Here is a 26204-nt window from a genome sequence, read left to right as displayed (position 1 = left end):
TATTACCGCTGGCAACCCTACTCTCGAGTACCCCCTGGCGGCCAATCTCGGAACATCACTGATGTACCTTGAAATCGCTGCTCAGCTCCAAGGTAAGTCAGGCTATGGAAAGGGGTGGACATCTTTGCTGCATTGTCTTCCAAAAAATATAGAGAGTGGAAGTCAAGACTCAGAATGTCTTGCTTTTTAACTTATCACCTTAACAGAAATTTCACCCTAGCTGCAGGATAACATCTCTGGGTTGAGGATTACGATCTTTTTTTTTAAGCAGCAGCTAGGATCACATTTTTTGTTTGGTGACAAGTTGAAAAGCAAAAGCTGCTGTAGCCGTTTGGTTAGGCGGATGGCAGTGAGGATTAATAGGCAAGAAACTGAGGATTCTCACTGGGTGGGACTGCATTTTCATTTTTATCTGAATTCGTAGGTTGTATGTACACAGAAAACTTTTTTCTCTCAGGTAGCAGCATTTCTAATATGCCTAGCCAGCTTCCAGTTAGTCTGTTTGCAAGGATTACTTAGGATTTCCCAACTGCAGGCCTAGCTTCCTGGAGAGCATGCCTTGCAGCCCCACCTTGGCTCTTTTATCTCCGCGTGGGGCAAACACACCGAGATGCCAAGGGCAGGATCTCTAACCAGTCTTCCTCCTCTCACTGCTCCTTCCTCTGAGCCGTCTCTGATTTGGAGGAATGACCACAGTTGTGAGCTGTTGGTAGCTCCAGCCAGTCACAGGGACATCTGTTCTTTTTCCCTCTCTGGAAATGTTAACTGGAAACTAAGAAAGAGCTTCAGATCAAAGTAACTCTTCTCTTCAGAAAGTTCCATTAATTAACCAAATTAAAGGAAGTTAAATGATGTTTAGAGGAAAGTCATTTTAGAAGGCCCAGGTCCAGGGACTGAGGTCTAAAGCTTCTAATGTGGACTTTTAATGAAGCTTGGCAACAAGTTACATAATAATAGAAATTGAGGGTTGCATATCTAAAACCAGTTGTTGCCCGAAATCAATCATTTGAGAACATCTTGAAAGGAGACAGACATTTGGCTAGTATTTGCCTAGACCATTTAATACTAAAGATGAAAAACCTGGGGCTCTGAGTAAGAATCATTTGACCAGACGCTAAGGTGAGTCATAGTCTTCATAGAACAGGCACAAATGTTGAAGTCAGGATGTTGAGAACACCAGGCTTACTAATTTGCAAGGCACGGCTGTTGCTTCCAGTGGGGAATGCCATCAGGATTTCACGGCTCATTTTCCCCGGCCTTTCCAACAGGTGCTACTGAGTCATCCATGGACACAAGTGACTGCCCTGGCAGTTCCGTCTGTTAGGATTAAATTTCCATTTGTTCCATTACTTTATGAAGTGATTTCTAACACTGAATCAGATATATCACTTCCTCTAGGACCTAGGGATTTTTTTTCAATGTTTGTAATATTTCTATGTTTTTCAAAATTTGTCCCAGCCAGGTCTGCAGGTCTTCCTGGGTTGAATGGACTGTTTACAGCAGGGGAAGATTCAGGGCCCAAGGTCAGGGTTACAGAATTATATAAGGTTTCCTGTTTGGGCAGCTGCTCTACCAACTCCTCAGGTTAGGGCGGACGAGGTCTTGTTGAAAGACAGCTTGCCCAGGAGGCCTGGAGTAGCAATGGGTGCCAGGAGTGGGGCAGGACATTTTTCTTTTAAGCTTCTCATCAACCAGCTTTCATTTCTTGTCAGATGTCACTTCTAAGCAATACTTTCCTACATTCTCTGTTAGGTGAATTTCTTTTTTCTTGACCACCCTGAGAGAAAAGAGTTAGTTACGGATGTAAGAGTCACAAGGTCAGGCACAGCTGTCTATTTTATTCATGATACAGCCACAGTACTTAGAACACGCATGACACATAGTTGTGCTGTGGTAAATACTTGTTACATCAAGGAATGAACAGGGATGAGAAGAGACTTCCTGGAGAAAACGATAAAGGGACTAATAATCAGGAAAAGGAGGTCACTTGGGTAGAAGTAAAAAGCCATTCTCTGTGACCTTGGATGTTGCAATATAGTCTGTCACCAATGCCTGCTTCTGATGTCTTTGGCCAAGAGCAGTTGTGATTGGCCAACTTTTCACATGGAGCTGGTATGTGAAAGTCCAGCCTAACATCAGCTGAAACCAGTTGGTCCTACAGCTTATCCACCTAATTCCCTCCATCCTCACTGCTTGGCTTTCCCCATGGGCACTGAGCAAATGGCCATGTGAAGGACCCATGATGCTAAATGCCCTTTCCCAGAGCAGCTGCCTTTCTTCTCCTTAGTCCCTTTCACTCTTTATTATTCTTTGCTCTGTCCGCTTATACAAGATGGGTACCTGAAAGCCAAGAACTTTCTTTACCTCCTGGTCTCACTTCATGAGAATTAGTATCACCTGCACAATGGGACCTGGAGCCTGGAATACAACAAGAATCTGGATTGGAATCAAACAACCAAACAGGAGGACTCTCCCACCATGTCGCTGTGAACAAAGCAGAACTCAAGTGTACCTAAGCCCGAGGCTGTCAGAGTAGCTGACTGTCTCTAGATGGGAGCAAGGTATCGGGCACACACATTGCCAACTTGTCCTCCTTGAGAAAGTGAGATGCCTGTGCAGGGTGAGTGGCCTGTGTGTAAAGCAGGGGAGGTCTCACCTAATGAGAGTCCAGTCAGGCTCTGTCCTAGGTGAAACTCCAGGCTGGGTTCATCAGTAACCTGCTCACTGGCAGACGCTCTGGGCTTTGGAGAGTGAGCAAAGCAGCCCGAGGCTGCTACCCATGGGACACAGTGCCTGGAGGGAGGGCTTGACCCTGAGCAGAAGCTTTCGCACAAGGCAAACTCAAACCCCCAAACCTGGGAAAACAGGATGTGTGGGGAAGCAGAGAAGCAAGAAAATGCATCCACCATTCCTTCCTGTTGGTTTCAGGATGATGAGGACTAATTACCTGGGTCTGGAGAGCAGGGCACGTGGGAGGCCACAGGAGGCCCTGGTCTGTGTAGTTAGGCAGTTAATTATTCATCCTACTCCTTTCCTCTGTCCTCCCTCAAAACCCCCTTTTCAAAAGAAAAACAGGAAAAACATCTGGATTAACCTGTGGAATACTGTTTTTTATCAGCCCACTCGCCCAGGAAGGATACCAGCCCCTTATTAACAATCAAATAACAAAATCGGCACTTTAAAATGATACCTCATTATCCAACTGTGTCCCTGACAGATGAGGACACCCATCTGGAGAAGAACCTGTCCAGGTGTCCCCCAGGGCTCTTTCTGTCCGCACCACCCTGCAAACACAGTTCAGCCTTCACAGTTAGTATATACAGGGCCACTTAAAGACTGCACTAAAAATTCTACTTTACAATTGGCTTTTTGTCATTTGCCAAAGTTAAATAAAAATAACCTAGGAAATTGACGAGGCCAGCACGAAACTATCATTTTACTCTGTCCCCACCATTGTCTTCACTCATTGCCTTTAATAAAGCCACCTGCTGTACCTATAATCCCAGTTCCACAAGTGATAGGAGGCTGGAGAGCGTGGGTTGCCCATGTTCTCCAGAGTGGAATCCGACTGGAACCCGGTTCTTCCCATCTAAGCCCCCTACTTATCTTACATAGAGCTGCCTTATACTTCTGACTTAAGATTCTCCTTTGAACCCTTGTGAGAACAATATCTGCGTCCAAAGCCTTATTTGAATCTCTTAATCAAATGTGCTTGGAATTCAGAACTTTTTGGATTGTAGAAAGCTAATATACATGACACACCCCAGGGGTCTGGGGCAGCACCCCTCAATCACGTGCCCTGACCTGTCTGTCTGCAGGAAGAGGAAGAAGAGTCACACTGCAAGTAGTTGCAAGGTCAGGTTTAGGCCAATGGCTTTCGGAATTTCAGGAGAAGGAATGACGTCCACCCACTCCTTCAGATGCCGTGGAGCAGGAAGCGCTCCCACCGGAGACTTCCTCCTTCAGAGGCATCTCAGGTCCTGGAATCAGAGCTGTGTCCCAACCAAGCCCATGTGGAGGATGACAGATGGGTGCTGACAAGGTAGTGGTGGGCTTGGCATTGTGAGTGGGCAAGCTTTCTATATGTTTAAGGAAAAGAGGAATCCAAGATCAGATTTGGTCATGCGTCTGACATTGTCTCTCTTTCCGTGACTGTGTTGGAATTCTGGGTGTTCAGACAGTGTGCTTCATACACCGTACTCAGAACATCCTTTTTGGGTTTTGTTGTAATGGTAATAGGGGTGCTAGTAGGGGCTTTTAACTGGCTTCTTCCCTCAAGGTGGAATGACGTTTATATAAATTACAGAATGGGGTAGTCTGATGTGTTCTTCTGGATAAACACTTCATATTTGCAAGGTCGTGTGTGTGTGTGTTTTTAATTCCTCCTTTTCATCCTTCTCTTCCCTATTCTCAACCCCTACCTTCAAGCTATAGTCTGACTCCACAGCAAAATAACCAAAACCAACCTTTCTTTGGCCTCACTGTAATTTGTACTGACAGGCGGGTGGCTCTGTGCTGGGTCCAGGCAGGGCACCGTGCTAAGTTGATGCAGCTCAGGACACATCAGCCTTAAAGTTTATCTGCAAGGGCGCTCTTCACGCATTAAAGCACCATCTCATACACACAGTGCGAAAATCATTTTCAAAATGTGCGTTTTTATACCACATTTCCAGCCTAAAAGATAATCGAGATATACTCCACGTAACATAGCTCGAATGAAAGAATCAACCATGTGTGAGTAGACATGTTCGTGAACTGCAGACAGGAGATCAAGCACCAGAAAGCTCTACTATCTCAAGCCAGCAATGAGCTGTCTCCTGGTATGGATAGCATTCTACTTGTCAAAAGGAACCACGGAAAGTAAAGTCTCTACAATTGATTACTTTGGATTTCTACTGTCATAAGTAAAGGGTTTTATTAAGCATCAACTCTTTGAAAGAGACACTATACCCACTGCAAATCGGCTGAGCCAGAGGATGTTAAAATATCCCGTGTGCTGTGTTTGGGGCTGAGGTTGGAATTTCATGTTCGTTTTACGGGATTGCTGGTGGTTGCAATTTACACTGTGCCTAATTATGGTTGCGATACGACTGCTGAAGTGCGAAGGTGCAGGAATGCGGAAGAGCTAGAGGAAACCAGCGCTAGTCTTTGGATCAAAATTAACCACAAAATTAACTGCCAATAAAGAGTTGGGAAATGGATCACACGGAAGGGAAGTCTGTGGATGGCCGCTGCTCCAAGGTTCAGCTACTTTGCAGTGGCCGATAACCTTGTCAGGTCTCCAGATAAAGGCACGTCTTGTCACCCTCCAGCACCTGGCTGAGAGGTAATAAAACGGTTGCCTTATCTGCTAAGGGTGGAGTTAGTCAAACCTCAGCCCAGGGTAATTATAAACTGAAATTGCCTGTCATTTGCAAAAAAAAAAGGGGTGGAAGGGAGAAAGGAAAAGAGTTTCAGGCAGGAAATTGTGTTTGTCGCTCTCCTTGGATTTTAAAAAGAAAGTAAGCAAAACAGCAAGAAGTTTTCCAGGGAGTGAGAAAAACAGCCAGGCTCGGCTGCCCTCTCCCGGGGGGACAGGATGGCTGACAGCTCAGGCCTACGTGACGGTCTAGTAAAGAGGCTCAAGCTGATGAAAAGCCAAGAAATCTTCTTAGGAGCCTTCCTTTCTAAATGTAAATGACTGAGTCAGGGCTTTGCTAAGGAGGGAAGGAAGTGAGAACCACACCGAGTGACTCATTCAGCGCTGTTAGCTCCGGCAGTTGGATAAAAAGTTTTAGCAAAAGCAGCAACAAATCTACTTTAAATACTAGCACAGTAAGGAAATTCCTCGCTTTCAGGCTGAATGCCATCCACACAAAGGAGCTCCTGTTGACATCTCATTTACAATCTCCCCCAGGACACAGATGAGGCCATTTCAATAAACCCGGCTCAGAAACACCTATTGTTCAAAATCTTCAACTAGCAACAGGCTACCACCACTCCCTATTGTTTTGTAAAATAAAAGATTGAGAAGGAGAAGGATTGGGACTGTGGAAGCCAAGAAAAGAGGAAGGGAAAGAAGTCCCTTTGAACCCGATGCTGTTGGAGAGCGTGCACGGAGGATAAAGTTAATGGATTTCCATTTTTATAAGGAGTGCATAAGAAATGCCGTTTACATTTCTGAACTAGTGGTTGTGAATTCTAAGTTCGATGCCAACCTTGAGTGTAAAGAAGCCAGCTCCGGCCAACAGGTTTGGTCAGTGAAAAGCCAGAGGCTACCCTTACCCGACCCTCAGCCTTACAAAAGCCCTGACAGCAGCCACAGCAAAGCTGCAGGTGAGTCTTTGATCTGGGCTGTTTCCCCGGGATTTATAGCCCAACTTGCCTTCTTTCCCAGCAGAATTTGCAGACTCAGCACACAGCCCGTGCCTCTCCGTGAGTGATTTCCTCCTTTCCGCTGCTACCATTTTGCTCCTTTTAGTAAAACTTGAACACTTTCTGGAGTTATGTAATGCAGTCCTTCGATGGTTTTTCTTCAGATATGCCTCAAACTAAGGGATACATTTGCGTTTACCAAAACCCCCACAATTTACCAAAAAGCACGCTGGCATTTCTCAAGTGCTCAGTGTTTTTACCCTCCTAATAGGTCTTCCAGTTAACATCTCCTATCTCAGCAAATGACACCTTTATCTCCCCAGAGTTCAAGCCAAAACTCTGGGCATTATCTCTGATTCTTTTGGTTCCTTCTCTCCTCGCTCTTAAATTCCTCTGGACTCATTCCACATCCTTCTGTCTATCTTTCTGCTTCTCGCTAGATCCTATTATCTCCTCTCTGGAGGATCACAGCCATTTCCTAACACAAAGTTTCTCAAACTACCAGTTGAGACTTGATAATGGGTCCTCGGATCAATTGAGGTGGGCTGTGTCATTTCACCATTTAAAACATGAAATAGATTAGAAAATGTCAGAGCGTATCCAACAGAAAAAGTAAATGTTGTTTCACGAAACTCATTTCAGCGTGTGTTCAGATCTCTAGACGTTCTGGGCAGAAGGTAAAATGTATTTTGTTTTTGGAGATTGGACTGGTGGTTACCATTGGGGAAGGGGGGAGGGGGGAGGGCAAAAGGGGTGATTAGGGTCACATGTGAGGGGATGCACTATAATTAGTGTTCGGGTGGTGAACATGATGTAATGTATACAGAATTTGAAATATGATGTACATCTGAAAAAAATTAAAATTAAAAAAAAGCTAAGAAAAAAGAAAAAGGAAAAAAATGTATTTTGTTTGTCAAAATACTTTGAGAAATACGTTTCTAATTGGTCTCACTGGGCTGTCTTGTCCCTGCTTCCAAATGGACGTGCACACTTAGAGCGAGAGTTAAAGACGCTGAACAGACCCCGTGCCTCCAGTGACAGGTCCGCCCGGGGACGCAGCCTTGCACCTCGGGAGCTCCTGGACACCTCAGTTCCTGCTCCTCTTTCAGGTCTCAGAACTGTATGTCTTCCTAACCCCTTTTACCTTCAGTTATTCAAACCGTCAAGTTCCCCGCCTTTGCAAATGGCTTTCCCTCCGTACAGACAGCCCCTCCTCTCTTCAGGTATGAGCTAGGTGTCACCTCTTCCAGGAAGACTTCTGGAATGTCCTTCTAAATGCCTCTCCTAGTGCTCATTAGAGTGTTCCATGTTGTATCTCACAGAGCACTTATTCCATTATAATTCTCTTCTTAATTCCCTACTAGACTTTAAGATCCAAGTGGGCATTCAGTGAATATTTGTTGGATAAATATTGTGCATCGAATGTTTCACATCTTACGCAGTTCGTATTTCCTTCCTACAAACCAGTTTGGATAGTTATTATAAAGGATCTTATCTCTATTTCTCAAAGCTTTAGTTTTCATTGTTTTACACTTCAATATCTCGTGTTCATTTGCTTTTCAAATATACCCTAATTAATTTTCAAACCCACTGGACTCCTCTTAAAAATCAAAACAATACGATTTGGAGACAGCTGTTGGATTTCTGGCTGGTCACTGACCTCTCTGAATCTCAGATTTTTCATATATAAAAGGAAGGGCAGAACTCAATGATCTCCAAGCTCTCTTCCAGCCTGCTACTCTGAACTTTCTCCTTTTAAGGACCAGAGAGGTTAAATGACTTTCCCAAGGTCAAACAGCTTTTCAGTGGCAGGATATTGTTTGCCTTTCTAAAGATTTTTGACTGCAAGCAGCAAACATAAAACAAAAATGTTTCCTGGAAACTGATAGTGCCACTAACAAGTTTGTGTGAAAAAGAATCATAAAATTAAAGAAAAAGAGGACTTAAAAAAAACCCCAAAACCCAACAACATACATAATGGATTCCTGCCTAGGCAGGTGCCAACATTTTTAAAAACAGTCTCACTACTGTTTGTTATTAGATGGGGAGATGTTCAGATTTCCTCTTAAAATTAGAAGTGAAAAATTAAAGAATTTTGCACATCCTGACCCCTTGTAGTGGCCATTCCATGGAGGCACAAGGAGCAGATACAACCTTCCTGAAGGTGCCAACGAGAGAGCATCCTTCTGCTGAGGCCCTGGGACCCTGACCCAGCCTGACTCTCAAGAAAAAAGCTGTAATTCACCAGGATGAGATCTGGCCTCAGATCATGTAACCCTCCCCCATCCCTCCCCTGCCAGAACTTTCGGAAGAAGTTCCTGCTATCAAGGACAGGCTTGCGTCATTTCCTTACGTTACAGAGTTTGGGTTTAGATAACCTACTCTATAAAGTAGAAAGCCAACAAACAGAAATACACCCCGTTAGGGAAAAAAGGAAACAAAAGTAACAGCGATATGACTTATTTCTTTTTCCTAATGTGATATGTTGTACTCTATATTTATAAGCCAGTGTATGCATTTGTTTTTTGCATTTTTCCCTCTAGACCGACCAGCAGTAGCTCGCCTTTGTTTGACAGAAAATTATGCTAAAAAGACATTGACACTGAAGTGAATTCTTACTGAAGTACATTTTATTTGTCTCTCCTGACATTTTCACACCTAACAACTTAGCTACTATCTTTTACACATCTTTATGCCCGTGGCAAATACTGTTGTTTGCTTTCTCATGACCGCCCTCCTTGCTAATGAGACCTCAGTGCTGTTGACTTTTCCAGGCAGCCATGACTTTTCCGGGAAGTGGGCCCCTCCTCGATTCGGAGGATGAATCTTCACTGGTATACGAGACAAAGGGATGGGAAAAGAAGTCTGATGGGAATGCTTCTGGGAAGGTTACTTCCTTACTTAAAGCAACACAAGGCAGGGACATCACTTTTCTTCCTCTGGACACTGTCCTCAGCAAGAGATGGCCTGAACTGGGGCTGCCATGGGGGGACCACAGAAGCATCGGCCTAGGAAGACAAACCCACACTGAGGATAATGGTGGAGAGATGGAAAAAAGCTGGTTTTGATAAATTTGTTGGCTGCCTTACCTCTAGACTTCCTATTATTTGACAAAATAAATGCCTTTACCATCTAAGTTGCTTTGATTTTATTTTTAAAATTTTACTTATTTGTTTGGCTTGGCATTTACACGACGACTTTAAATATGCTACGTGTCTTTCCTTTCTTGGAAAACTGTTTCGTTCATCAAGATTCACTTCATTTGTTTTCCATTAGCACCTCCTACGTGTATTTATGAGAGAACCCATCACACTTGTTATAATCCCGTTCCAATGCTTTTGAATGAAAGGGGAGGAAAATTAGTGATCAGGTAGATCTTTATTTATTACTCTACTTACATGTTGGATTCAATGATTCTATATGGCAAATTCTATTACACAAGGTGTTATCAGAGCAAATTTTCTTTATTTCAAAGAGATTCTTACCCTTGGTGGCCCAACTTCCTTCAGTACAAATCCTGACCAGCCAATTACAGGCCGCGTGACCTCAGCTGATTCAACTGTCTTATCCTGTTTCCTTATCTATTGAGTTAGAGTGATGACATTGATGATCTCACAGTGTAATGACATGAATGAAGAAGTTACTATAGTGTAAGGTGACACACTGTGACACTTATATATGACACACAGGAAGTGGGCTCTTTTCCTTTTCCTCTCCTTCCCATCGTATTAATTGATACAACGAAATTCAAATATTACGAAAACCATCCTGAAAACTCCCTGAGGGGATTTTCCCTGAGAGGGGAAATTATATCCTTTTCAGATGTTTGGGTTTCTGCAGCATGAAGAGCCCTGCAGGAATGTTACATGTGTAAGTTCACATTTTAGGATGCCTTTCCCTTGTGTTTAATATTAAAACTTCATCTTATCGCTCTGGTCTCAACTTACAAGTCCTCCCTTTAGAGAGGCCTTCCTTGCCCACCCCACTTCGAGCAGTCCCACACTCTCCCACCTCAGCCCTGTAGCCGCCCACTGATAGGAGGAGATGCACAGAGAAAACAAAACTGGCCACGAAGGTGTTGTATCTTTTATAAGTGAAAGCACTTCCCGAGGGCGGGCCGTTGTGGCTTGTCCATTCGCTCTTCAGCTAAATCCTTACCAGTTTTGCTCCACTCTACCCCATCCCAGCCTCCCACTGCTGCTGTCTCCAGATGGCCCGCATTGGGGTTCAGCAGCCTTCCCTTCCCCCATGACCGCAGCCCTATGGAGTCTTTTCAACGTCCTCCCCTTAAATCACACAACAGGACTGGCTCCGAGCCCTGCTGTCCTGAACCTTGGAAAAGAAAAACCTGCCACGAATTTCTAATGTCTTGCAGGATGGATCCCTATCAGTGGTTTAAAACTTTTTCATACTGTATCACCCTTCAGTTCAGAAAAGACAAAACAAAAACAATATTACGTATTTCAGAATGTAAGTTCGGGAGGAAGACCATGATTTAAAATGTGTTACCAGGGAAGTTGCTTAATCTGTTTAAACATCAGTTTTTTCCTACGTAAAATGAGGATTAGAACACCTTCCTTATAGGGTTATTGGGAGGATGAAATGAAGTAAAGATGAGACATACTCAGCATGTTACCTGACCCATAGTAAGTGCTCAATAAATAGGATACAGTAACAACACCAACATCAATAATTCCATGAGGGAAGTCCCTTCGCTGTGTCTTAGCAACTACTAAGCCAGGTGCACCGTGGTCCTGTGCAAAAGGCCTGCAAGACTCTGAGGATATAGTTCTATATGAAGGGCATCAGATGATGCCATCCCATCTCCATGGCAACCAGATGTCTCAATTCTCTAGCGTAGTGCCAGGTAGGTGGTAGGTGATAAAACAAACAATCTCAGACTACAACTTTGTTCAGTACATTGACTGGCGGTGTTTGTGTTATAGACACGCAAAATTCTGATTTCATGTGACTTTTTACATTCATAGTTTCAGTCATAAAAGTACTTCTGAAACATTGACCATCTCAAACACATTTTTATTTTTTGTTATGCCCAGATGTTTTAAAAAAAAGCTTTTTTGCTAAATATCTCTCAAGATCTGTCATTTTAGTCCATTTTTCTGTGACTAATGTAAGAGGGATTTGGTTAGGAAGTATGTTGTCAAAAAACTTGGAGCTTAAGTGAAATGCTGGTAGCACTTTATTTTATAAGTGGTATTGGATATACAATAACCAGAGGCAGCCCTGGTGGCCTAGTGGTTAAAGGTCGGCACTCTCACTGCTTCACCAGCCCATGTTTGGTTCCTGGGTACCGAACCACACCACCATGTGCCATGCTGTGGTGGCAGCTCACATAGAAGAACTAGAAGGATTTACAACTAGGATATACAACCATGTACTGGGGCTTTGGGGAGGAGAAAAAAAACGAGGTAGATTGGCAACAGATGTTAGTTCAGGGTGAATCTTTCCCTGCAAATAAGATAAAATAAAATAAAATAAAATAACCAAAACCTTTCTCAGGAAAAAGGGTCAGCATTCTGGAGAAAGGTGTAAAAAAACAATGCTGGTTGAAAGGGTCCAGTGCCTGGGACACTTAGGAAGTATGAACTTATAAATGAAAGGAATATCTGGATGAGTCAAAAATTCTTAGAATTCCAGGTCTATAAGAGAGTAGGCCTGTGACGTAGGGCAATGTACTTAACTATTCTATGCTTCTTCTTCTTTTTTTTTTTTTGAGGAAGATTAGCCCTGAGCTAACATCTTCTGCCAATCCTCCTCTTTTTGCTAAGGAAGACTGGCCCTGAGCTGACATCCGTGCCCATCTTCCTCCACTTTATATGTGGGACGTCTACCACAGCATGGCTTGCCAAGCAGTGCCACGTCCGCACCCGGGATCCAAACCGGCAAACCCCGGGCTGCTGAAGTGGAACGTGCGCTCTTAACTGCTGCGCCACCAGGCCAGCCCGTATGCTTCATTTAATAACAATCTGTAGAATGGGACAATAAGTGTAAGATGGTTGTTACAGTGAACAGTAAAGAGGTAGCCCTTTGTAAATTGCAAAGTGCTCTGCAGGCGTTATACCAGCAGCAGCAACAGCAGTAACAGTCACAGATGTTACTTTTTTGGGAGCCAGCTGAGAAATTTTTCCAGACCACAATTCTTCCTGGAGCAGCATTAATCAAGCTGGCTTTTGGTTGAATTGAGTCGGGGTTCTGGCCATTCCACAAAATATTTTATAAAATCTGCATAGAATTGCAAATTTAGGCTAAATGGGAGGAGGAAATGCTGTAAAAAATTAATTGGGCCAAAGGGGATGGTCTCTAATCATCAAATTGCACACTTCCCCTCCAAACTGCCCTCAAAACACTCATGATCCTTGATATAAAAATAACATGGTGACAAATAGCTGCATTAAAAAGGAACAATTCTTTCAACGTAGTTTAGGGTGAAGCGAAGTAGATTTTAAAAGGGATTGGAGTCAAACATAACTTGGAGAAGAGACAGAAAATCTTTTAAAATTATGTGTAAGTAGAGTTGATAATTTTGGTGATTTCTGAGTAAATGAGTAGAAAAGTTGGGACTGGAAGGTCTAATGTTACCATATAAGCGCCAGTGGGGGTCTCTGTTTTCTTGAATACAAGCTTGCTGCTGCAGAGAAAGAGTTCAGATGCACCAAATAAATAGGCTCCAGTAGGATCCTACTGGAATTTGGAACAGGGAGGAAAGCGAGGCCACAAGCAGATAATCTCTGGGAGCTGCTGGAGGATTGGCCTTGGAAACATCTAGGTGAGGAGAGAAAAACTCCAAGTGGCGTTTGGCGGGTGGGAGGGAGGAGGCTGGAGTGGAGATAGCGAGTCTGGCGGGAGGAAAGGGAGGCGATGGATAACGGAAGGTCAAGAAAACATTTTCATCGCTTTGTCTGAGGCAGAAGCAGTGCTCAGCACAACTGCAAAGTAGGTAAACTTTCTTGAGTCTCTCTCTCCGTAGGCGATCAGAGATCTGCTGCCATCCTGCCCTTCCCCACTCAGCCAATTCCAAATTTACTGGATTTCTTCTTAGGTACTTGCTCTTTAATAGGTAAAAATCTAGCTAGTCTGATAAAGGAATGCACTGGGGGGCCGGGGGAGATGGCGTTTTCAAAAGAATTCTTGCAAAACTTTCTTCCCTCAAGAGTAACAAATAGGTATTTTAAAAAGGGATCCCCATAAAGTCTGCCTTAATTCTAAGGAGTGTCTAGAATCAGGAACTTCTGACACTGCTTGCTAGTCGACTGATAGTGGCAGCAAACACCTTTCTGTGGCTCTCAAATCATAATTAAGCCTGGAAAGAAAAGAAATACATTTTATACTTTATTATAGGCATGGAATTGTGCTAAGTACGTTTTACACAAGATTATCATTTTACAGATTTGGAGATGGAGGTAAAGTTCAGAGAGGCTGGCAGCCTGCCCATGGCTGAGGGCATCTTCCAAAGGTGCTGCCAGAAAATCTTCCATCCAACATGTTCTTCAGCAAACCCTTCTATAGAAAGATGTACAGTAAGCACTTTAGGCCTTGGGGACCATGCAGTCTCTGTTCCAACCACTCAACCCTGCCATCGTGGCAAAGCCAGAGACAATATGTAAACAAACAGGCATGGCTGCTGGGGATGGTGAGCCAGATGTGGCCAAGGGCCATAGTTTGCCAAACTCTGCTCTAGAACTTGGCCACTTCCCATCAAGAGGTGGAGTCTATTCCCTTCCCCTTGAATCTGGGGAGGTGCATGATTTACCTGTGACCAAGAGAGTGTGAAGGAAGTCACCCTGCATGATCTGAAAAGGTGATGCAAATTCTGCCTTATTCCCTGGGACAGGCACCTGCCTGGAGCCCTGAGATACCACATAAGCAGTCCAATTGTCCTAAGGACGCCATGCTGTAAGGAAGCCCACGTTGGCCATGTGGAAAGACCACACAGAGAAGCCTTGAGACTACAGGAAGATGGAGAGATGCTCCACCAGCTCCCAGTTGTTCCAGCCCTCCCTCAGACTGCAAACTTGAAAGAGGCCCTGAGCCAGAACTACCCCGCTGAAGCTCTTCCCAAATTCTTGCCCCGTGGACACTAAGAAATTATGATGTTGTTCTAAGGCACTAAGTTTTCGGGTGATTTGTCACATAGAAATAAACAGAACATTGCCCCAAAACTAGTGAGTGGCAGATAAGGGACTCAGATCTAGGTTGGCCTGACCCAAACCATGTGTTGTATTACGTGATTGCTTCCAACAGCCTTTTTTCCTTTTTTTTTAATGTACTAAAATATTATGTAACATAAAATTTACCATGTTAACCATTTTTAAGGTACAGTTCAATAAGTACATTAACATTGTTGTATAATCAGTCTCCAGAACTCTTCTTATATTGCAAAACTGAAACTCTGTACCAGAAACAGCAACTCCCCATTCTCCCTCCGGTCAGCCCCTGGTGACTACCATTCTGCTTTCTGTCTCCATGAACTTGAACTCTCTAGGTCCCTCATATAAGTGGAATCATACAGTGTTTGTCTTTTTTTGTGACTGGCTTATTTCACTTTATATATATATTATATATATACTTTAAGCCTATATTGGTTAGTGCGATTGACCAGTGAAAGAAAAGATTTGTCAAGGAAAAATGTCAGCGACCCCAGGTCCTGTCAGTCACAGAGGCAGCATGTCCCAGGAAGGACCCTGCAACAGCACTTACTGGAACAAGGACAATTCAGTGCCCTGCCTCTGAAGGGCTTCGGAGGAGGAAGAACCTACGAATCAAGAATCAGATAAAGCTGTTCGGTTTGTTTCGTCTTGTGCTGTTTGACTTCCCTCTCAGAGCCATGCCTCGGGAATGAAATCATTTCTATCGCACAGCCCTTCCAGATAGCATCGAACACAATCACTCACTGTCTGTTCCTTTATTTCCTCTGCGTCCAGGATGTGTACTGACTTGGTGAGATTTCTGCGACTAGCTGCGAATTATGCATCAAGCAGAAAACCTTCCGCAGGCAATCGGCTCTCTGGAGGGTGGGCCTTCAATGCTGCTACTTGCCTACGAAGACCAAGACTGAGCCTTCGGGGGGCTTCTTTGACTTTCTCTGCCTTCTCCTTTCCTGAACCTAAGGCACCTACCAGAAAGCAGTTCTGGGCCGAGGTGCCCACTTTTAAAGTCAACAGCTCGGCCTTCCTCTCCCCACACTCCCCCGAGTTGTGCCTTGTCCGCCTGTGACACAGAAAGGATGGAAGGGATCTTTGTGAATCTCCTAGGGTTCTAGCTCACTGTTATGGACTGAATCGTATCCCTCCAATAATTCATATATTAAAGTCCTAACTCTCAGTACCTCAGAATGTAACCGAATTTGGAGAAAGGGTGTTTCGGGAGGTGATTAGATTAAACTGAGGTCATTAGAGCAGGCCCAAATCCAATGACTGGAGTCCTTATAAGAAGAGAGAGGCACCAGGGGCACACGTCATAGAGGAAGGACAATGTGAGAATGCAGGGAGAGGACGGCTGTCTGTAAGCCAAGGAGAGAGGCCTCAGGAGAAACAAGCTGCCCACAGCTTGACCTTGGACTTCCAGCCTCCAGAACCGTGGGAAAATACATTTCTGTAGCTTAAGTCCCCCAGCCCATGGTACTTTGTTAAGGCAGGCTGAGCAAATGAACGCACTCACTAACAGAACATTCACAGCCTTGAGGTTGGGCCTTCAGCCCAGAAAAGTTCTGAAGGTAATAATCAAAAGGCAAGAAATTCAAAAGGCAAGAAAGCTTCCAATACAGTTCCTTTTTCTCTGGCAGGTTTGGAAGGTGGTGCTGGTGGCTGAGTGTAGGGTGAGTGCTGACCTTCAGCAAGCCCAGTGCAGGTACTGGAGGCTCCTGGTTCAGAAGGAGAGGGAAAGATTCTGGAAAGTCTAGCAAGTATGGGGAGACTTAGCAGGTGCTTCCGGCATGGCCTAGGAGGACCACTTCACTCATTCTGTCCTCCTCTCCTGAGCACGACAGGCCTTCCATCTCCCACTCCTCTTGCACTCTTTGGCCTGTCCCACCACCCCTCCTGCAAGACTGCTTTACTACCAGGAAAGCCAGGAGAAGGGATTGCATCCTGCACATTCTGCCACTGGCCTGGTTTCTCTTTTGTGGGAAGGGTGATATGGGATAGGAGGGACACCTGCTGTTGCAGCAGGTGGTAGGATGGGTGGGGCAGCAGACAGAATAATGGCCCCTAAATCCCAAAACTTTGAAATCTGTGAACGTGTTACCATACGTGGCAGAAGGGACTTTGTGGATGTGATTAGATTTAAGGATCTTGAAACGCTTGCTTATCCTGGATTATCTAGGTGGGCTCAAAGTAATCACGAGGGTCCTTATCAGAGGGAGGCAGGAGGGTCAGAGTCGGAGAAGAAGATGTGATGGGGGAAGTGAAGATGAAAGAGAGAGGCTTGAAGATGCTACGTGGCTCCTGGCTTTGAGGATGGAGGAAGGGGCCACAAGGGAAGAAATACAGGCACCCTCCAGAAGCTGGGAAAGGCGAGGAAATGGGTCCTCCCCTAGAGCCTCTATAATGGAGCACAGCCCTGCCAACCTATTTTAGGCTTCTGACCTCCAAGAAAGTAAGATGATGCTGTTGTTTCAAGCCACTAAGAGCGTGGTGATTTGTTACGGCAGTGATAGGAAACCAACACAGGTGGTAAAGATGGAAGTTCTTGAGAACAGCTGCTACTACGTTTAAATAGGCAGTGATAAGTGCCCAGAAACGAAATAACAGACAAAGCTAAGGCTTCCATCCCTTAAAATAGCAGTTCTCAAAGGGTGGTCTCCCAACCAGCAATGTCAGCAGCACCTGAAACTTTTGAGTCAAATTCTCGGGCCCCACTCCAGACCCACAGATTCAGAAACTCTGGGGATGGGGCCCTGCAATCTGTGTTTTAACAAGTCCTTCAGGCATTCTGATGCAACGTTCACCTTAAAAATAAATGACCTGGGCTGGTTCTTCACAAATGAAGGGTACCTGTGGACCCTCAGACGTCTGAGTGTTCTTACTGAATCTACAGTTAAACTAGTTATTTCATGATTTATGCTTCGCTTGGAATCTGGGAATGACAGGCACAGTTATCTTCCCAAGAGGAGCTCTGCCGGGGGAATGTGGGAGGAGGGGGAGCCCAGAATTCAGTCTGTGTGTCCACAAGTCCCCACTCCCTTCACACAGCCTATGCCTGGCATAGAAAGTCCTGGAATAAGGCCAGATCACGGTTACAGAGCCCTACAACTGTCACATATATTTGTCCCAGCTTGGGGTGGCAGAAGGAGTAAGTATGTCCTCTCATATTTTCCCCCAATTCCTTACCTGCTGGAGGCAACCTGATACTGGAAAGATACTCACTTTTGAAAACAAGAGTGGGGTCATCCCTTCCAGCCAGAGCTTAGTTTTGGAATCACACAGACATTGATTTTAGTCCCGGATGTGCCTCTTATTAGCTGGGTGATCTTGGGTGTTTCCTCTCTAAGTCTCAGTGTCCTCACCTGTAAAATGGGCACGCTAAAAGTACTTCCGAGGTAGAGTTGTTGAGAGGTTAAGTGAAATAATATATGTAAAGGTCCTAGTGCAGGACTTAAAACAAAGTAAATGCTTAATACTATTGTGATTAATTATAGTTAATGTTATTAATTGCAATTAATAGTTATTATTTATACCAGCCCTGATATGAATCGCCTATTTCCAGGCTTCACATATATAAGGCATCCAATTCACAAGTTCACCTGTAAAAGGGATTCAGTTCATTTTAAGTTCTGCTAATAACATTTTGCCTTGAGATTTTTCCAGGCTCTATGGAAAGGAAAAGTTCCCTATAAAGTGAGGGCGTTTCTCATCGCCTCCTAGCTGATGGAACTTTTCGCAGCAGCCTGGGTCTCCAGCCTGAGGATGTGGCTGGACCTCAGCCTGGATGTTCCCAGCTCTCCCTCACTGCCTGCATTCCTCTGACTGGCCAGTCGGATCTGGTATTTTTCCACCCTCCTCCTGGGGCGGCTTCCATATCACTCAGACAGCTGCCGCCACATCCCGCAGCTTCAGAAGCGGACGTAAGGCGCATTGAAGACCTTTCTGGGTGAGTGACAGCGTTTGAGATGAGATTAATAAAATGTCAGTGCTTAGGGGAAACCAGACTTTCCCCCAGTCACCTCTGCTCCACCTTTCTCACGACACATAAAATGAGCCTGACCCATGTTAGTCCGTGTGACCTGGTCGTGTCAGCCTCTTCTGTGAAACACTGGGTGTTGGTGACCTCAGTGTGAACTGCCCCTTTGTGAGAGTGAGTTTGAGACATCCTGTCACTGAGTGAGACTGTATGCGACTGGCCACTTTGTCCTTGACTGTGCCACCGAGCACGTGCAGGGTTCTGTGTGTGTCACTCCGGGTGTCGGTCCCCTGATGGCAGATGAGGTATTATTCCAGCTCACCCGTGGATGCTGCAGGGTTTTTCCTCAGCTGCCACATGACGACCAAGTGAAAGCATTCCAGGAAACCAGAAGGGCTGGCTGAGCTCTGGAATTTTAAAGGAAACAGCTTGCCACAGCTGCTGGCTCATTTCTGCCGTGTCATTTTCTCTGAGCTGTAGGGATGTCGTAGCGTGCTCGCTTAACCCCCGAATCCACAGACTTTAAGATTTACCTTTCTTAGAAGAGAAAAGCCTATTTACTTTTCCTCCACAGAAAGTTTAGTTTAAGATTCAAGACAACCCCAAAAGTCATGATAAAGACTATTTACAAGAACAGGGGAAATTTACAGATGAAGAATACCTTGCCTCTTTTTAATTCAAACTTGTTCTGTGTATTCTGTATAACTAACAAGAAGGTTTGGTCATAATGTTACATCTGACTTAGGCCATATGCACCCAAGGGTAGCTGGAATGGGCTGAATGTTTGTGTCCCCAAAATTCACATGTTGCAGTCTTAACCCCGAATGTGATGGCATTTGGAGATGGGGCCTTTGGAAGGTGATCATGTTTAGATAAAGTCATGAGAATGGGGTGCTCATGACAGGATTAGTGCCCTTATAAGAAGGGACACCAGATCTTTCTCTATGTCTCTCCCCACCTCACCCGCATGTGGAAAGGCCGTGTGAGGACACAGGGAGGAGGCTGTCTGCAAGCCAGGAAGAGAACTCTCACTGGACATCAAACCTCCTGGCACTTTCATATTGGACTTTCCAGCCTCCAGAACTGTGAGAAATAAAGGTCTGTTGTCTAAGCCACCCAGGCTTTGAAATTTTGTTACAGCAACCTGAGAAGACCAAGACAGTGTCTCAAGAGCAAAATAATCTAAACTCCAAGAAACAGACCACAGACCGAGGCAGCTTTCACTGAATGCTCCTCCTCACTGTCCTAAAAGACAAAAGAGTGGTCTCCCACAGAAGCTCCCAGAAGCAAAGTCTACTTACCACATGCAGAATATGCAAAAGGGAAGAACCAAAGTGATGAGTGCTTGCGTCTGCCCAGTGCCTACCTCACAGAGCCTCTCCCTCCACCTCGGTGGGTTCATGGCAGGGATTTCTACCGGCCCACTTCCCAAAAGAGATGGTTCTTCATTCATCTCTCCCAAGCAGGCTTCATCTCCCCGTTCGTGGAAATCTAGCTCTAGACACTCTATGCCTAATGATTTTGTGATGGCCAAATTCTACAACTATTGTATTCAGAACATTATATAAGGAGGGACCCCATTTCACCTATTAGCTTTGGTGACTAAGACCTGTGTGCAGTTGTGTTGTTATTTTCCGTCTCTACCCTGTTAGGTTGTGTGTGTGTGTGTCTGGGGCACGGATGGGTCTTGGTGGTGGGGAGATGTCATCTTCAGGTCATGCATGTCGCCATGGAGCTGCTCCGCAAGTGTAAAGTTCCTCAAGGTGGCGCCACTCAAACAGAGTCCCAAACAGAAAACAATCGTAGGCTGAATTAGCGAATTATTGTCAGGAGATTAGATTTGGGGGCAACTTGAAGCATTCATAACAGAAAATAGTTTGCTTTAAGGCAATTAAACCAAAACCATAAATTCTAATTCTGAAGGACAGGAAGTAGATTAGTGGTTGCCTAGGTTTGGAGGTAGAGAGTGGAGAGTGACCAACCAGGTGGATGAAAATGTTTCATACTTAGACTGTGGGTGATGGTTGCCCAACTCTGTGAATATGGCAGAAAATAGCGAGTTATATACTTAAATGGGGGAATTTTACAGCATGTGACTTCCATCTGAATAAAGCTGTTAAAAAATTTAATTCTAAAAGAATTACATCCTCTCATAATATGACTGTCCTAATATATAATATATTATAATACGATAATATCTCTAATATTTTATTAGTGTTAGTAACTTGTTACTAACAAATTGTTGTTTCTGGTGTGTGATTACTCACACTTTACATTAGATGTGCTCTTGAGAAGAACAGATTGGAGAAGTTATGAGGTTCAGAGCTCAGGGAAGACGTGCAACAGGCCCCAAGCACACAAATGTGGGGAGTGGATTTGTTCAGTCCAAAGATTCTGTAAGGCTTCCTTTATATTTCTCTCCCCAGTCCAGACCCGTGGGGTAGAAGGGACCGCTAGAGCATGTGTGGTTCCTCATACCCTATCTCTACAGTCATTCCCCTACACTCCACAGCCCTAAACATTACCCAGCTGATTCTCCAACAGAATCGGAATCATGAAGAACAGCAATCAGAATCAAGAAGGGGAAGACAGGCAGGAGGGGCTAGTTTTTGTAACTTGAGAAAGCATAGTTTGTCTTGTAACAGAAAATTTTGTTGAGGGGCGCCCTTTTTCCCTCTCTCACTCTGCAACGTTCTTAAAGAATAATTACAAAATGAACATCTTGTAACCACTATCCAGGCCAAGAGAGAGAATGCTGTCAGCACCTCAGAAGCCCCCAGTTCATACCTCCTCCACATCTTCTCCCCATTATAAACCCCTCGGTGCCCCAGAAATAGCCAGTTTTTCATATTTCCTGGTAATTTTTAAATAGTTTCTTATTTCTGGCAGATCTTCTAAAGCTTATCTTTTATTTCTTTACACATAGCACATATATTTGTATTATAACAATTCTAATAATCTAGCATCTTAATCCTGCTGAGTCTGTCCTCTTCTCACTCGTGGTGCCTTGTTTCCTTGTGTGCTTGGTTGTTTATGACAGTGAGCAGATAACTTTCCTTGGAAAATTATTTTGGAAGGTTATTTGTGGCCTAGAAAAATATTCCTTTTTCTGTAGAGGATTATCATTTGAAATATTTGTGGCTTGAGGTCCTTTGAACCACTCAGTTGATGTGAATTTGGGCCAAGGACATGAAAGAAGTCCATGGATGGTTACAACTTCTCATGAATGGATTATTTCCTACCTTTGTACCAAGACAAGAGTTTTCTTTGTGTACGTGTGTTTTGTTTTGCTTGGCTTTGGGGATGAGGAGTAGATCGTATGGGGATGGCTACCTTCCGGTTCTTCCTTACTTATAGGGTACAATCTTTTGGGGTGCCAGTTTTATGGGATAGGGTTTTCCTATTAGACTCTCCTTGGGAAGACTCTGGGTTTAAGGTCTGTCTGCTTCTTCCTACTCTAGGAAACCACCCAAACCTGAACTTAGGATCAGGCTGAGTCACAAACGCCCTCAGGCAGAAGCACCTTCACTGTTTCAGTAACCTCTCAAACTTCCCGCTTTCCAGTAACTCCTTACTAACTCATGAGATCTTTGAAGTTTTTAAGAATATATGTATACACACATATATGTGTATGTATGTATATATCCTGCCATATTTCTCAAAGTGAAACCCTATCAGAACATAACTTTAAATTTGGAAAATGAAATATCTATTGGTTTTTCTATTACAATGACTGAAAGTAAAGCCTCACCACATCTTTTTGGCTGGTGGTGCTACTGTGAATGACTCAGTGTGATTTGGTAGGGGGCACAGAAGGGGTCTAGGGAAAGGAGGCTTTGCATATTTCCGTTCGGGGAATCTATCAGAATTGCAGAGTGGAAGGAGGTGATTTATGTATACTTATGTATAGTATATCCAAAGGAGGTTTGGATTTTTAAAAAGTTTAGAAACACTATTCCGCAACTGTATTCAATCCTGTTTTCTAAAACTTCACTGAAATGGCAATTCTACAAATGCTGTTTAATGAAGAGGTTCTTGCACATTTTGGGTCATTGACTCCTGTTCAAAGCTATAGACACTCTTCTCCAGAAATAATTCACATACGCACACATACATAAATTTTGATTATAACTTCAGAAGGTTGAAGTGTCCCTCTAAAGTCCATTCATTGATCCAGATTAAAAACTTCAGCTCTAAAAATACTGAATACTACTTAAATTTCCACAAATAAATGAATAGTTAAATAAACTATGGCCATCCATAAAAGTAGAATTTTATGCAGACATTAAAAAGGAGATAACTTGGGGCCGGCCTGGTGGTGCAGTGGTTAAGTGCACACGTTCTGCTTCGGTGGCCCGGGGTTCGCCAGTTTGGATCCCGGGTGTGGACATGGCACCCTTTGGCAAGCCATGCTGTGGTAGGCATCCCACATATAAAGTAGAGGAAGATGGGCACGGATGTTAGCTCAGGGCAATCTTCCTCAAAAAAAAAAAAAAAAAGGAGGTAACTCTATACATTCTAATATAGACAGATGCTAAAGATACAATCTCAAGTGAAAAAGGCAAGTTGTAGAAAAGAATGGAATGATTTTGTTTGTATAGATATTCTGTAACTATGATTCCATTTATGAAAATGCACAGAAAATACCTGGAGGGATATACAAGAAATTTGGACATGTGACTGGATGGGTATTGTGGAGACTTTTTTCCTCAAACCAAGTAATATTTGAACCTTCCTCCCACCATAAACTCGTATTTTTTGTATATTTTAAGAAGAAAAAGTAAGTTAATTAAAAGTTGAATCATTTTTCTAAAATATAATGTTTTATAGTCTTTATAATCTACTCCAAAGAAGAAAGATACTGTGTATTTATTGCTATCCAAATGAGATCCCTTCCTGTAAATGAAACTTTGATCTCCTTTTCCTTCTTTGTTTTCCTAAGGGTTAAAAGACATTTTTGGACTTTCCTTCCTGATTCGACTCATCATTGTCCAACTATCTTGCTTTGGGTTCTCTTCTTGAAGTTTTCAATTACTCACTTATGTGTAATGTACTGGCATTATATGAATAAAATCCAGACATATGTAAATGATATTGAGAATGTTGCCTGAATTTCTACATGAATTCTCTTAATTTGTGACCTACTAAATCATACATTATGATTTTTATATAAAGTGTTTCACGGATTATTAACCCAAATTATGCTGTTATAGTCAAACACATGAGATGAAGTAATTAGAAAACTAACATCATCTTGGCCTCAAATACTGAGGGACTCTCTCAGTATTTGCACAGATAGATTTATTTGGGGGTGAATAAAGTAATTTTAATCTTTACATCAAATATTAAGTTTCTCATCTGCTATTTCAGTTTTAATTATATCCTATTTTTTAAGCAGATCAAATTTTCTAACTTTATTATCTAATATGAGGCATTTGGGGGAAGAATAGAAAAGAGACACTCTTCCTGGCTTCCATTAGAGTGGGGTTTGGAATGAAGTACAAAAAACGTGTATGATAATCACAGAAATTACTACAACAGAAAGTCCAACTATTCTAGCCTGTTCACCATAGAAATTTTCATATATAAACTAGTCAAGAGCCTGGTTATCTGTCCCAGTTTTGTCAACGAATGGGGACTCCTCCTTCTTGGCAGTCTGCAGAGGCTGACCTCATCGATGCAGCCAACTCATTCCTTCATACCTGAGTACTGGGGGAGGCCTTCCCTGTGCAGAGGGCGGACAACTGGCTGAGGACAGCCCCCTGGGAACCACGGAAGCTGCCAGGGATGTACCTCAACGGGGATTCCCTCCAGCAGATGGCCACCATCTCCGTCTTGCAGTTGGTTATTTGCCTACAACTTTCTTATGTTCAACACCTCTTTCTTGCTTAATTGAACATCCACACATTTAATTCTAACCTTCAAAAATAAAGAAATCGGCAATACCCAGTTTGTAACCCCACATTCCTCTCCCTCATATCTACGTTTAAATAGTCATCATTTTCATGAATCCAATCGCCTCCATCCCACGGATTGCCTTGGTCTTGACAGGTCTCCACTGTAATCACGAGATCCTCTGCCTCCACACAAAACCCTTATTAGTTCATCCCCTCCGCGGCCTTCCGAGTTATCTTTTGAAGAGACAAACTCAGTCATTGCATCCACAGGCTTAAAGATCTTCAATGGCTCCTCACTTCCTAAAGGATCAAGTCCAAACTTCCTGTGGGGATTTTTATAACTTAGCACTTTCTCTTCTGCTTCTTCCTCTTCTCTCCTTGTACACTTTTTCCTCTTTTCTCAAAGAATTTATATGTAGATATAAAACAATATATATATTTATTTTTCCTGCTTGCCTAACTTGACACATGCTGTTCCCACCATCTGTAATTTCCATCCTCCCTTTCTTTACCTGGCAAACTCCTGCTCATTTTTTAAATTTCACATCTGCTGTCACCTCTCCTTTGAAACCCTCCTGCATTATCTACTCTGTCTCTGTGCTTGCCTAACCTTTAGAGGTTGCCCCTCACACCTCCCCTCACTGCACTGTAATTATGGATTTCTGTCTCCTCCAGTACCTCCACTGTGCCAGGCTCCACACAACTTTTATTTCAATTATACTTTTACATATCTTAAATTAGTTCATATGTCTTTCTAAGCTAATTGATCTTTCCCTAAGAACAAAACTGGATTCTCACAAAATGGACCTCAGAATGAGCCTGATTATCTAACAGGCAGCTGGGAAACACTGTCCTTATTATTATTGTTTTATAATTTTGCTTGTGTATATTTACAGACACTTATAGAGATAGTTAAGGAGCAAGAAAGAGGCAAAGGCTAATCAAGGAATTTCACTTCTTCCTAATTTTAAGCCTCATACTGCAGTAATATAAAACGGACAAGTGGCAGATCCCAGATAGTTCTCCACCTAGAGTCTTTCCTCTTGTCTGCCTTATAGAAATATGTTGGGTTTATTGGGTAAAGGTAGCTATACTTTGCTCTTGGGGCCACTTTACTATATCTATGATTTTGATTGCTCCTTTAAAAATGTTTTTCTAGGGGCTGGCCCCATGGAGTAGTGGTTAAGTCTGGTGCGCTCCGCTTCAGTGGCCCAGGTTCGCAGGTTCAGATCTTGGGTGTGGACCTATACCAGTTGTCAAGTCATGCTGTGGCAGTGACCCACACAAAACAGAGGAAGATTGGCACAGATGTTAGCTCAGGGTGAATCTTCCTCACCAAAAAAAAAAGTTTTTCTAGTTCTTTTGAAGATATATTAGTAGAGTTTTGGTAGGGACCAATTCCAAATATAAGGAATATATAAGAAATTCCACCTCACCCTCATGTGGTACTAGCACTTTAAATATTTTCAATTCATAAATCAACTGGTATTTTACCATCAATTCTAGGTTTTGGTTTGTTTTTCTGCTAGGCAGCTTTTTTTCCTTTCATCTTGTGATCTCATACTTTCATTTTCTTCTTTCAATCACATTAATGTGCATTTCACTGCCTTCAATATCATCTTGTTAAAATAATTTTGTGCTTTGTAAAGATCACAATGACTATGTTCATCTTACATTTTTAAGAGTAGGAAAATTTAAAGAATAATATCAAGCTCTTGAGGCACTGTGTATTTGATGTTTTTAACATCAGCAAAACACTGGATTCCATCAGTACTTGATATCATCAGTACTAGAATCCTACATTATTAGGAGAAC

At 43.3% G+C, this 26204-nt stretch overlaps 1 protein-coding gene and 1 long non-coding RNA gene across 22 annotated transcripts in view; one reads left to right on the top strand and one right to left on the bottom strand.

The window, feature by feature from the left end:
• DLGAP1 (DLG associated protein 1) overlaps positions 1 to 26204 on the bottom strand; it is an 843533-nt gene that overhangs the window by 84112 nt on the left and 733217 nt on the right. The gene's annotated exons all lie outside the window — the stretch shown is intronic.
• LOC106822912 (uncharacterized) lies at positions 6008 to 9490 on the top strand. Its single transcript, XR_006530504.2, has 2 exons — positions 6008 to 6315; positions 9129 to 9490. It is a non-coding gene; the product is annotated as an uncharacterized lncRNA (long non-coding RNA).

The sequence above is a fragment of the Equus asinus genome, chromosome 7 (assembly GCF_041296235.1).
Source record: "Equus asinus isolate D_3611 breed Donkey chromosome 7, EquAss-T2T_v2, whole genome shotgun sequence".
Classification (NCBI taxonomy): domain Eukaryota; kingdom Metazoa; phylum Chordata; class Mammalia; order Perissodactyla; family Equidae; genus Equus; species Equus asinus.
The sequence above is the reverse complement of the archived record's forward strand: the minus strand, read 5'-3'. Positions and strand labels throughout refer to the sequence as shown.